The following is a 15,361-nucleotide window of genomic DNA, read 5'->3' as shown; positions in this document are numbered from 1 at the left end:
CCCTCCAATACCATTGATATGATGATATTCATACAATAAAATATACCTAACATTTAATTTCTTATCTTAATATATCAAACTTGAATCATAATGTGATAATAATAAGAAAAATAAGATAAATTACGAAGCCCTCACAGAAAGCCAGAAATCTAAAAACCTCAAAATCCTACGCTCTATATCCCTATATCAATTCTAATTCATAATCATTACCCACTAGAAAACATCACACATATATTAATTCCCCACAAAGAAAAATAAAAAAATGCACATAAATTGAATACCCACGTGAACCACATATTCCAATTTCAATTTTTTGTTTTCCTTTTTTCTGTTCAATTCAACATAATGATGGCACTATATATATTTTTTTATTCTATTTTTTTCAATCCTTCCACCATAAATTACTAACGTTAATACCCTCTGTTCATATATAAAATTTACACAGAATTTACCTCAGCTTGTTGCGCTCCTTTTTTCTTCGTTCGCCACAATGAGTCTCTCGTTCTCTTGTTCTCTTTTTCTTCTTTAAAGTACACACTATAAATTAATTGCTCTTGTTTTATCTGACCTAGTTATATGGACTTTAAGGGAGTAATGGATATGACCACTTCTATTATAAAATAATTATTGTCTTCCATTAATAATTAATTGTAAAAAAAATCACCACATAAATTAATTATTTAAAATAATACCCTTGAACTAAATCACCATAGTTAAACAGATAGTTCAAAATTTCTATTTAAAATTTTACGGGAAGAGTCAAAATAATTTTAGTGCTCAAGACAAACAAACGGTTCGTTGCATCATGTACCAATTAAACAAACGTTCTTCCTTGAATGATTAAGGATTAGGAAGTACCTAAACGCCTAAAAAGCTGAGGATATGTAATCCTCATGTTTGACTCGTTTTCCCATTTAGTCTCCTCCACCGGACGATTCTTTCATTGAACCTATACTGAAGGAATCTCTTTCTACCTCAAATTTTGAATTTGTCTATCCAAGATTGTTACTGGATTCTCCTCAAAGGTCAAATTTTGATCAAGTAATACTAAGTCCCATTAAATCAAATGAGCTCCATCTTGATGATATTTCCGTAACATCAAAATATGAAATACAGGGTGAGCACCAGACAACCCAAGTGGAATAACCTAACTGATAAGTAACCTCACCAATACACTCAACAATCTCGAAAGGATTAATATATCTCAGGCTCAACTTGGCCTACTTCCAAAACCTTATCACACCTTGCACGAGTGAAACCTTCAATAGAACCCGTTCTCCAACCATGAACTCTAGATCACGAACCTTTCGATCTGCATAACTCTTTTGCCTACTCTAAGCTATGAGAAGCCTACCCTAAATCAAGTTACCATATCCAAGGACTCCCTCAACAAATCTATACCCCACGACCTAACCTCAAATGCATCAAACAACCCAACTGGAGATCGACATCTCTAACCATACAAAGCCTCAAATAGTGTCATCTCAATGCTCGAATGATAACTATTGTTATATGAAAACTCCGCTGAAAGCAAAAACTGATCCCAATGACCACCAAAGTTGATGACATATGCGCGTAACATGTTCTCAAGGACCTGAATAGTCCATACAGATTAAACGTCAATCTGAGGGTGAAAGGCTGTACTAAGATCCACCCGAGTACCCAACTCCTTCTATATAGAATGCCAGAAATGAGATGTAAATTACGTGCAATGATCTGAAATGATAGAAATAGGCACCCCATGCAAGCGAAGTATCTCCCAAATTTAGATGTTGGCTAACTTCTCTGAATTATTGGTAGTTTGAACTGGTACAAAGTGAGTAGACTTGGACAATCAATCCACAGTGATCCAGATAGCATCAAACTTACCTAAGGTACGTGGTAACCCTACCACAAAGTCCATAGCAATACTTTTCCACTTCTACTCAGGTATAGGCATCTTTTGAGTCACACCACTAGGCTTTTGGTGTTCATACTTCACTTGTTGACATCTTAAACATCAAAACAAAAAATCTACTATGTCCCTCCTCATACGAAACCACCAATAAGGCTACTTCAAGTCATGATACATCTTAGTGGCCCCCGGATGAATAGAGTACCTCAAACTATAAGCCTCCACCATGATCAATCTAGTTAAATCACCTTCTCGAGGAACACAAATACAACCTTTTATCCACAAAACTCTCTCACCATCAAGAATTTCTTCCTTGGCTTCTCCTTTTAACACTTTGTCTCAAATCTTACACAAACCACCATTATCAAATTATTGAGCCTGAATTAGCTCTAATAAGGACAAACCTTGCCTCTATATAAGCTAAAACCCTACCGGATTTTGAAATATCAAGCCTCACAAAGCTATTAGCTAAGACTATATGTCCATATCCAAAGGATGCTCTCCAACCTGTAGCAAGTCTAGACTACCCATACTCATTGTTTTTCAACTAAAAGCATCTGCTACCACATTCTCCTTGCTCAGATGATAAACGGTAGTCATGTCATAATCCTTGAGAAACTCCAACCATCTTCGTTGCCTCAAATTGAGATACCTTTGATTGAATATATATTGGAGACTACGATGATCTGTGAATACCTCACAATGCACACCATAAAGGTAATGCCTCCAAATCTTCAATGTGAATACTACAACCGCCAACTCTATGTCATGAGTAGTGTAATTGTTCTCGTGAACCTTCAACTGACTTGAAACATAAGCTATAACCTTCCTCTTCTGCATCAATACGCAACCAAGTCCAATTCAAGAAGCATCACAATATACAATAAAAGTTTCTCCCTCCACAGGTAGAGTCAAAATCGGGGCAGTAATCAATAAAGTTTTGAGCTTCTGAAAGCTTACCTACCACTCTTCAGACCATTGGAAATCCACTTCCTTCTAGGTCAATCTAGTTAATAGAGATGCAATAGATAACAACCCCTTCACGAATCATCAATAAAAACCTGCAAGGCCTAAGAAACTCTGAATTTCTGGAACTGAAGCAGGTCTGACCTAATCTCAAACTACCTCAATCTTCTTAGGGTCCACCATAATTCCCTCCTTGGATACTACATGTCCCAAGAATGTCATCGGACCAAGCCAGAAGTCACACTTTGAAAACTTTGCATAGAGCTTCTTCTCATTCAGAATGACAAACACAATCCTCAAATAATGCTCATGCTCCTCCCTACTAAGAGAGTATATCAATATATCATCTATGAAGACAATAACAAATGAATCCAAGTACAGTCTGAACACTCCATTCATCAAGTCCATAAAGGCTGTTAAGGCGTTAGTTAGCCCAAAAGACATCACCAAAAACTCATAATGGCCATAACGCATCCAAAAAGCTTTCTTAGGGATATTCTCCTCACTAACCTTCAACTGATGATAATCGAATCTCAGTCAATCTTGGAGAAAACTGAAGCACCGTGAAGATGATCAAATAAATCATTAATATGAGGTATTAGGTACTTGTTTCTGATGGTAACCTTGTTTACCTGTCGATAATCAATATATATGCGTATATATCCATCCTTCTATTTTACAAATAATACTAGAGCACCCCAAGGAGATACACTCAGCCTAATAAACCCCTTGCTTAAAAATTCCTACAACTACTCATTCAGCTCCTTTAATTTAGTTGGCACTATACAATACGAAGGAATGAAAATGGGTTGAGTGCCCGGTTCTAAGTCAATACAAAAATCAATAGCATGGTCAGGTGGAAGACCTGGTAAATCTATCGAAAAGACCTCTAAAAACTTACTCACCACTGGATTAGACTCAAGTATAGGACTCTCCACACTAATATCTCGAATATACGCCAAATAAGCCAAACATCCTCTCTCCACCAAGTGATGAGACCTAAGAAATAATATCACCCTTTTAGAGAATGACTAAGAAAACCTCTCCACTCTACTATAGGGATCCCAAGCATAGCTAATGTAACTGTCTTAGCATGACAATTCAAAATCATGTGATAAGGAGATAGCCAATCCATCACAAGAATAACGTCAAACTCTACCATATCTAAGATCTTCAAATCTACGTAAGTATCATATCCCATCAACGTAACCACACACAATCGAAATACCTGATCTAATACTATAAAATCCCTAATAGGAGTAGAAACATTTATAGGCAAAGACTCACATGACATATCCAAACTTGAAGGAAAATATTTGGACACATAAGAATAGGTAGAGCCTAGGTCAAGTAATATAGTAGTTGATCGATGAAAAATTAGAATAATACCTGTGATAATAGCATCTGAAGCCTTTACCTCTGACCTACCCGAAAAAGCATAGCAATGGTAATGACTGCCCTCAGAATATGAACCTCCATGACAACTACCTTAACCAGAATGGGACCCACCTCTACTAAAATAAAAACCACCTCTATCACTCTGTGTACCTCCCCTAGTCGAAGGTTGTGTATCCCTAGAAGTTAAATCCTGAGAACACTAATGTGAACCACTACGTCTGATCCTAGGGAAATCTCTCACAAAATCTCCCACATCACCACACTCAAAACAACCCCTATGAGGCATAGTATGATGAGAGGAACCTAAATAACTAGAATGCCTTCCACGGCCAGAAGGTCTAGAAAATGAACCCTATGAAGTATATGTCGAACTAGAAGTAATATGCCTAATATAATTAGCCTCAGATGCTGGTATAGAGGTATGAATGGTTCTGCTAGACTGAGAGTTATAACCTCTCTCTAAGTAACCTCAACTCCTAGGAATAGCACCACCATAATCATAAGAATGACGGGCCCTCTTTCCCTCACGTTGATCAAATCCCTCACATCAAATCATCTCTAACTCCTTGGGAGTATCTACCACTTTCTGAAATGGAACACCAGAAGCAGTAACCTGAGAAACTCTCATGTGAATCGGAATAATCAACCCCTTGAAAAACTTCTCACTCTCTCAGCCTCAGATGGAAGCATCATCGAAGCATGCCTAGCCAAGGTATGGAATTTAACCTCATACTCAATGACTGACATACCCCTCTACTACAAACCCTCGAACTCAACCCTCTTGTGCTCTTTCTTGCTATGTGGAACAAACTTATCTAGAAACACCAGAGTAAACTGAGTCCATGAAAGTGGAGATGATCCAACTAGCCTACTATTAATATAACCACTCCACCACTGTATTGGCCAGCCCAGTCACCTGAAACATTGTGTAGTAAACTCCATGAGACTCTACTAATCTAATGTTGTGCAACCTCTCATGACAACTGACAATGAATTCATATTCATCCTCATTTAAGACACCATTATAAATTGGAGGATTCATCATTCTAAACCTTCCAAATATCTTTTTCTCACCGGTGGTCATGGAAGGCCTAGTAGCCAAATGTGATGCAACTCTTGCTAATACCATACTATTTAAACAAGGAGCTATAGCAGTAGCTGGCTGAGTGCTTGGAGTTTGAAAACCTAGACCAACCATCTGATATGGAGTCTAACCTCCAATATGAGTCTGTGAGCCATCTGAGGTGACATGCAATGTTCCCACCTGAGCCATCTCCCCTAAGAGTCCTAACATACCAACCAAGGTATTCTGAAGTATGGGAGTGGCAATAAAACAAGGTGAATCCTTAGTTGGTCCATACCCCTCAACATGATCCTGCACATACTCATGAATCACATCTGCATTTGGAGATATTCCTCCAGCATAGCCCTGAGTGTCTATCGGTACTAGGCCTCCCATATGTGCTACAACACGGCCTCAACCTCGCCCCCTACCTCTACCTTGTGTAGTGACGCAGAAGCAGGTGCAGGAATAGGCTTCTGATCACCACTCACAGATGCACGAGTCCTCATCATCAGTGAGAGAATGAGATGACAATATTAGAATTTCAACAAAGTCAAATGTGCACGATAGGGAATAAAAGAATAGAAGTTTCCTAAATGTCCTATAGTCTCTCGAAGATAAGTGTGGACGTCATCATACCAATCCACATGAAGCTACTAGACATTGCTCTTGTACCCATGAGACCGATGAGCCTAGGACTCTGATACCAAATTATCACGACCCAAATTAACAAGTCATAATAGCACATATGTTCCTGACCAATAGGTAAGACAACCCAAACATTTTTATCAATTCAATAGAATAAATAAAGTAAGGAGAGAATCAAACATATTAAGTCTGTCATAAGTATGAAATATGAAAAGCAAAAATACCACCAAAGATTTGGTGTCATAAGTTTAAGAGATTCTAAAATAGGATTCAAATATGAAACTAAAATAACCAGTTTAGACATAATAAATATCCTGTTTGAATACTAAAATAATAGAATAAATAAAAAATAGAGGGAGGTGTGGGCCACGGAACAACTAAATAGATCACCACAACTCCAAGATAACCCAAGTTTGAACTCAAATAGCTCCATGAGATGCACTCGTATTCGGAATCGAATCTGCACCACAAAAGAGTGAAACAAGTGTAGTATTAGTACGAAACCATGTGTACCCAATATGTCTCATTGACCGACAACGAAGAAGTATTGATAGAAGTATATAAAATTCATTCTCAAATTTTATAATTCTACATTGTACTTACCAATAAAGTCTCACCAAAATAGGGATAATCAAATGTCACAAAATATTTAACACATAACCAAGTAAAAATGTAGTAGATAATGAGATAAGATGCAACACCATGAGATGATATGCCTCAAATACCACGTAACCTCAAAACTATATATACACAATACTTATTGGAAAATACTTTGACAGTTTGTGACCCATAAGGGACTCAAGAGGTCCATATACTGACACAGACGTGTCTGTGCGGACGATATCAATGCACTATCATAAAATCAAACCATCCCCAGCACAGACGACCTTCACTTTCCCAACTTATAACCATAAAATGCTCTCTCAGGAATGATTTTCATGTGTCAGACTATTATTCATACTCAATCTCATGTCAACGCATGTGCATAATATAATTTTAACAACATAGGGAATAAAGATACATCTCAATAAATCATATATCAGCATGACATATAATCACCTCAACTATTATAATTATATGGTTTAAAATAAGAAGCAAAATCACACAAAAGAAACCAATCAATAATACATCAGCTAATGCCCATATGCTTTGGCATTCTAAAATTATAATCCATCATTCTATAGTAATAAAATTTTTCTTTATAACACGGGTACTCATACCAATGCCCGTCACACCATTGGTACAATACCCCATCTTTCTCCCTTACCCATTATATATTTTAATCTTTAATCTTTAATTAGAAAAAAATCATTTTACAAAGTCTGAAAGTCTTAACATACCTCAAATGCTGAACACCTATCACGAATCCTCAACATTTTGCCTTTCCTTTTCGAAAAGCTTTAAAACATTCTCAATCTATCAAATATGCATTATTCACAAATAAATAGATCCGTACACACCCATATTACTATATGTCTAGCCTAGACCCAAAAACTCACCCTAAATTATAATTAATTACCTAAATTTCAAGCCTAGGGTTAACTCTAATCCCTCCAATACCATATATATGATGATATTCATATAATAAAGTACACCTAACATTTAATTTCTTATCTTAATATACCAAACTTAAATCTTAATATGATAATAATAAAAAAATAAGATAAATTACAAAGCCCTCACAGAAAGCCAAAAATCTAAAAACCTCAAAATCCTACACCTTGTATCCCTATATCAATTCTAATTCATAATCATTACCCAATAGCAAAAATCATACATATATTAATTTCCCAAAATGAAAAATAAAAAATGCACATAAATTGAATACCCACGTGAACCATAGATTCCAATTCAACTTTTTGCCTACCTTCTTTCTATTCAATTCAACATAATGATCGTCCTATATATATATATATTATTATTCTACTTTTTTCAATCCTTACACCATACATTACTAACGTTAATACCCTTTGTTCATACATAAAATTTACACAGAATTTACCTCAGCTTTCGGCACTCATTTTTTCTTTATCCTCTACAATGAGTTTCTCGTTCTCTTGTTCTCTTTTACTTCTTTTACTTTTCTCTCAAAGCACAGATTATGACAAAGTTCTGAGAGATGTTCTCTGGAGGTGTTTGGAGACTAAGGGTGTCTCGATGGTGTATATTTGGGAGATAAAGGTGATGTATCCTGGAGCCAAGACTCGAGTTAGGATGGTAGAAGGTAACTCAGAGCATTTTCCTGTGAAGATTGGACTACATCAGGGATGTGTGCTGAGTCCTTTTATTTTTGCCTTGGTAATGGATGAGCTGACACGGTCTATTCAGGAGGAGGTTCCATATTGTATGCTATTTACAGATGACATAGTTTTGATTAATGAGTCTTGGGATAGAATTAACGATAGGTTGGAGGTTTGAAAACAAATGTTGGAGTCCAAAGGGTTCATATTGAGTAGGACCAAAATAGAATACTCGGAGTGCAAATTTAGTGTTGCGATGGAGGAAGAGGGCATGGAAGTAAAGATTTCCACTCAACCTATCCCCAAGACAGAAAACTTTAAATAACTTGGATCCATCATTAAGAGTTGTGGGGATATCGATGATGATGTCACGCACCGCATTGGGGAAGTGTGGATGAAATGGAGGCTTACCTCTGGCGTAATGTGTGGTAACAAAGTACCACCTAAACTTAAAGGTAAGTTCTACAGAATGGTGGTTAGACCAGTGTTGTTATATGAAGTGGAGTGCTAACTAGTAAAGAACTCTCATGTTTAGAAGATGCATGTGGCGGAGATGAGGATGCTGAGATGGATGTATAGACACACTAAGAGTGATAAGATCAGCAATGAGGTTATTCGGGAGAAGATAGGAGTGGCATTTGTGGTAGACAAGATGAGAGAATAGACTGAGATGGTTTGGGCTGTGCAGAGGAGGGGTGTTGATGTCCCAGTTAGGAGGTGCGAGCGGTTGGGTTTAGGGTTTATGCAGAGGGGTAGGGGTAGACCCAAAAAGTATTGGAGAGAGGTAGTAGTAAGTTCTGCGTACATCCTACCCTCCTTAGACCCCACTTGTGGGATTTCACTGCGTATGTTGCTGTTGTTGTTGTTGTTTTATCTAACCTAGTTACATGGACTTTAAGGGAGTAGTGGATATGACCCTCTTCTAATATAAAATAATTATTGTCTTCCATTAATAATTAATTGTAAAACAATCACTATATAAATTAATTATTTAAAAGAATACCCTTCAACTAAATAATCATAGTTAAATGGATAGTTCAAAATTTCTGTTTAACGTATTACGGGAAGAGTCAAAATAATATTAGTGCTCAAGACAAACTAACTGGTCGTTACAATTTTCTTCCTCACAAAATTTATAAATAAATTATTGGGCATCAAACGCATCAACCTTTTCACTCAACTCAACATTTAAACTGTCAATACCCAAACCAAATATCTCAACCTCATGAATGAGATCAATTCTTCTTTCTATGAGGTTTATCAGCACACGCTTCATGCTCTCATGTAGACCTTCAAATAAATCTAATGGTTTTCTGTAAGGATTCAGACTATCAAAAGTACAAGAATTACAAGAACACTTAGCATTCCTTACTTTTTCAGATGTCATCTCAAGAAGAGAAAAATAATAAACAAAAATAATTTATATTTTTTTAAAAAAAAGAAATATGGACTACAAGTAAAACTAAATACTAAAGACAATTTCTAAACGATATTTCCTGACAACGGCGCCATTTTTGATAACGTTCAATTGTACTTCTCAAAAGAAATATAGACGATCGTTAGCAGTCTACTTATCCAACTAAGAGTCGGGGTCGATCCCATAGGGAATAGGTTGAAACAAGTCTATTAGCAAGTACTTTTCAGTTGTAGTTCCTACTTCCAAAACAAAAGTACATAAAGTAAAATGGGAGTTTTGTTGATTGATTTAGTAACACTTAACAATGCACCAACAAAGTAACTAGTAATTAAGTTATGAGCAATATGAGAATTTAGCTAGGAGTATGTTCCTCATGACATTTAACTCAGCAGACTAATCGTGTTAGTGGTAACGTTTCAATGAGTTGTATGCAAAATCTAACGAGTTCTGTAACATCTAATTCACCTCCCGATCCTTTTTAGATGCATTTCATTCATCTTCTCCTGGTCTTAGAATGTGTATTTTACTAACCCTCGTTTTGGATCTCAGAGTGCCATCCCCTCCCGGGCTCAAGTAACTTAGACGAAGTTTTGTTCCTCCGAATTTCTATTGTGATAATCTTTTTCTAATCACAACCTTCCTCCTGGGAAAGCAATGAATACGGGCAGGTTCCTAATGTGTGCACTCATCAAGAAAAATTTTAGACGAAGAAAATCACAATACATGCAAAACACCTACCAAAGATCACCCTACGCATTTGCCTACTTCATAATTTTTTTCATAGTTTCCACAACCCTAATTATGAATTTTATTGCTCATAATTTGAATATCACAATTTAGAAATTATAGACAAAAGATTAATTATGAACTTGCAAATTGAATAGAATAAATTCAAAATATTGAATTCTTGAAGAAAATATAATAAAAAATAGAGAAGAAAAGAATAAACCAATTTTCTTCGGTCTTCACAATATCTCTTTCGAAATTCTCAAGCTATAAAAATATAAGTCTTAGGTTAAAAGTTAGATGTGAGTTGTGTGTTAGTTCTGAAATAATTATTTTTATGAACTATTTATAGATATAAAAAACCGTAAATAAAATAATTGAGTGAAAAACTAATTGAAAAATTCAAAACCGAAAGAAAATTAGATTGTACGCGTCTATACAGTGCTGCGCCGCCTCAAAACTTTGAGTGCCTTCAGGTACTACCACGTGGTAGAAGGTAACAATTGCACTTTGAGTTTTGTTGCAAATTCAGCAAGAATTTGAATATTATATAAATATAATATAATATAATATTCAATTTAATCCATTAAGCTGCATTCTTGATTTTTCTTATGTAATCTTCCACTTTTAATTAGTGTTAGCTCCAAATTTCTATAGTTTTGCATCAGATTATTTTTACAAAGCAAATACCCAATTTAGTTCTATCCATAGAATTTATGCTCAAAATGGATAAATAAAAATATTAAATATGAGGCAATTAATGATCAAAAAAATATATTTTGGCCACACATCAACCACCAGGCCTCATATGGTCGGCCTTCACCTACTAGCAACACAAGCAATGCGACATATAGTTTGAAATATCTCTCCTCATACCGCTCCACCAATAGTTCTGCCTCAAATTACGATACATCTTAGTTGTGGCCGGATGGATGGAATATATGGAATCATGGTCCTTGCTAAGAATAAGCTGTATCAAACCCCAAACTCTCGAAACACACAATTGGTCATTGAATCTCAAAACCCCATCTGAATCTAGCGTAGCTTGACCAGCATCACTTGCAAACACCCTATCTCTGAGTGACACCAAAGACATCCTCAAACTAACAACCACGGATCCGATCTAATAATGATGACTGAACTGCACAGGGGTGAATACCCATTTGGAATCTGAGATATCAAGTCAAATCACCTGATTAGCTAAGGACTTGATGTCGAAGGTCAATGGTCGCTTCGAAATGGAGAGGAAGGCTAGACTGCCCATACTCACTGCCTTCCAGCTAAAGGCGTCTACAACTACATTTGCCTTGCCCGGATTGTAGAGAATAGAGAGGTCATAGAGCCCGTTTGGATGGGCTTAAAAAGTAACTTTTATGTATGAAGTGTTTTTAGAACTTTGAAATGCTGAAAGTTATTTTTATAAATAAGCAGTTGAGTGTTTGGATAAAAGTGCTTAAATGAGGAAAATAATGTGAATTTTAGGGTTACAAGAATAAAAAGGATAGTTAGGGAATTTAGTTAAAATAAGGGATATAAAAGCAATTTCCATGGTCAAAGAAAATGACTTTAAGCACTTAGAAAAAAAAATTAGGAATCCTAACTTTTTATTTTTGACTGACTTTAAGAACTTTATGGCTTAAAATTAGCATTAGACAAAATACATCCAAAAGCTAAAAATGAGCTTTAAGTTGGTTTTGACTAACTTAAAGCCCATCCAAACGGGCTCATAGTCTTTCAGGAGATCAATCTACCGATGTTGCCTCGAATTAAGTCCCTCTGGCTCATAATGTATTGAAGGCTCTTGTGATCAGTGTAGCTCTCACAATGAACTCCACATAGATAATGCCTCTAAATCTTAAGCGCGAAAACTACCACTGCCAACTCTAAGTAATGAGTAGGGTAGTTCCACTCATGCAGTTTAAACTACCTCGACGTATAAGCAATAACCCAACCCTGCTGCATCAATACACAACCCAAACCAATGTCGAATACGTCACAATATACTGTGAAGCCTTCGCCCTCAATCGGAAGACTCAAAATAGGAGCAGCGGTAAGTAACTACTTGAACCTCTGAAAGCTCATCTCACACTCCTCCACCCACACTAAAAGAACATCCTAACGAGTCAACGGGACTGCAATAGTAGAAAAGCACTAAAAAAAGCATCTCTAGTAACTCTCTAATCCGAGGAAGCTGCGAACCTTAGTAATAGAAGTAGGACTGACCCAATCTCAAATAGCCTCAATCTTCGCCAGATCAACCATAAAACCCTCATTTGACACCACGTGCCCTAATAGTGGTACAGACTCAAGTCAAAACTTGCTCTTTGAGAACTTGGCATAAAGCCACTAATCTCTCAAAGTCTGGAGCACTATCCTCAAATGCTCTTTATGCTCACTCTGACTCTATGAGTATACCATTATGTCATCAATGAAGACAATGAAAAATGAATCAAGGAAGGGCCTGAACACTTGATTTATCAAGTCCATAAAGACAACAGGGGTATTAGTCTACCCAAAAGACATCACAAAGAACTCACAATGGTCATAACGAGTCCTAAATGCGATCTTAGGGATGTCCATTGCCCTAATCATCAGCTGATGGTAATCGAATCTCAAATCTATCTTAGACTAATCAAACAGGTCATCAATGCGAGGCATGGGGTAACAATTCTTCATTGTCACATTGTTTAGCTGCCTATAATCAATGTACTTCCTCATAGTCCTGTCCTTCTTCTTCACAAACAAAACAGGGGCACGCCATAGCGACACACTTGGACGAATAAACCTAGTACCCAAGAGGTCATCAAGCTGAACACTGAGATCTTTGAGATCTGCAAGTGTCATCCGATAAGGTGAAATAGAAATAGACTGGGTGCCTGGCTCCAACTCTATGTAAAAATCAATATCACGCTCTAGGGGGATCTAGGTAGGTCCATAGGGAACACATTCACAAAGTCTATAACCATAGGAATTGAGTCAACTAAAGGACTATCTCTACTAATATCACGCATATAGGCTAAATTAGCTAGACATCCCGAGGCAACCAATCACCGAGCCCATATAAATGAGATAGTCTTAGTTGGTGTATGACTATAGGCACCCTGCCACAACACTAGAGGAATGCTAGGCATGGCTAAGATAGCGGTCTTGCATAAAAATCTAAGACCGTGTGGTAAGGGGATAACCGGTCCATGCAAAAATCACATCAAAATCTAGCATATCTAGCAAAATAAGGTCAAATCTAGTGTCAAAACCCTAGATATCACTAAGCAAGACTGAAACACCTAATCCACTACTAAAGACTCACCTATTGGGTCAAAACATGAACTGGCTCTGCCAAGGACTCGGACCTCATACCCAACCAGGGAGTATAATAGATAGATACATATGAATACTTGGATCCTGGATCAAAATAAGCATGTAGCAAGCTGGTGGCATAATAGAAGTGTACCTATAATGACATAATCGGATGCCTCAGCCTCTGACCTTAATGGAGATGCATAAAAATGGCCTTGAGCACCTCTGTCTGATATGTCTAACCTACCTCCAGACCTGCCTCCCTATTCTCCACCTCTAGCACCCTATGGATCCCCCAACGATCCTGGTCCTGACCTCTGCCTCTAATTGAAGGAGGCACTACTGTCACTACTCTAGCTGATTGAGGAGCTGGTACAATTGCCCCTTTTCCTCGCTAGGGGCCACTCTCGAGACCAATGATCAAGTGAACCGCAGTCATAACACCCCGAAGATGAAGGGCCCGTACTAACCCAACCTCGGTAGATAGAGAGCGAATTTGATCTTCTCAAGCTCTGGCCCATGCTAGGACCACCTTACTGACACTGGCATCCCTTAGAAGGAGGTAATACCGCCTGAACAGGCCGACTGTATGACCCATAATAACTCGACCACAAAGCTAGTCTGATCCACTTGAGCTCTAGCCCATGTTAGGACTGCCCTGCTGATATTGGGGTCCCTCAAAAGCAGGTAATGTCGCTTGAACAGGCCTACTCGACTTACCTTGCTATAATCTCTATCGAAACCTATCATATGATTCTCTCCCCTTGGTCTAGGACCCTTTGTAGATGCCCTGGGTAGAGATGCCTCTTATCACTGCCTCTTTGGTCCTCGTGATTAATATGCTTCATGAACCAGGCATGGTCGACCACATCCAGAAATGAACAACCTGCTGAAGACATATGCTCTGTATCAACCCTCAGTCTATACCTCAGCCCCCGCACATAGAAACAAACTCTATCCTGCTTCATGGGTAGAATCATGGTGGCATAGCGGGAGAGTTCATGGAACCTCACCTCGTACTCTAGGACGGTCATGGAGCACTACTCCAGTCTAGAGAACTGATTATGAATCATTTCCCTTATGCTTTGTGGTATGTATCAAACCAAGAATGCCTTCAAAAACTCATCCCAAGATATAGAAGGCAACACAACTGGTCTAGAATGCATGTATGACTGCCACCACAGTTTGGCGGGCCCACAAAATTAATATGCGTTGAAGTCAATTCCTCTCAACTATATGAGGCCCAAGGAATGAAGTTGCTCCTAGAAAGTAGACAAAAACTCATGGGCATCCTCCCCAGTCGCTCTAATAAACATCGGAGCAAAAGTCTCTGAAATACCCTAAGCATTATCTGTTTGTGCAGTAGCGTGAACTCGTCATCTATAACCAGTTGTATGGCCACATGGGCTGGTAGTTTCTGGCCCTCTGGGCTACTGTTGCAAGCTGACCCTGTGGTGCCGGGGATGGAGCTAGAGCTGGTGCCTACCTCACCTCACCTATAGCTGTCAAAATCTGGGTGAGTATGGAATTAATCTCCAGTCTTGCAGTTGGTGCGGGTAGTGGCTGGGCTGGTCCTGGCCCCAATGGTTGTAGAGGTACGTGTGCTTCCTTATACTCCTCCTCAGGCTTAGGAGTCTCCACTTTATAATGGACCGATGTTGCAATCCTTGCACAACTTCTAGGTCAGCCTCTACATCTAGCTGGGGCTCTAT

The sequence above is a fragment of the Solanum dulcamara genome, chromosome 4 (genome assembly GCF_947179165.1).
Source record: "Solanum dulcamara chromosome 4, daSolDulc1.2, whole genome shotgun sequence".
Classification (NCBI taxonomy): Eukaryota; Viridiplantae; Streptophyta; class Magnoliopsida; order Solanales; family Solanaceae; genus Solanum; species Solanum dulcamara.
This window is presented reverse-complemented; position numbering follows the sequence as displayed.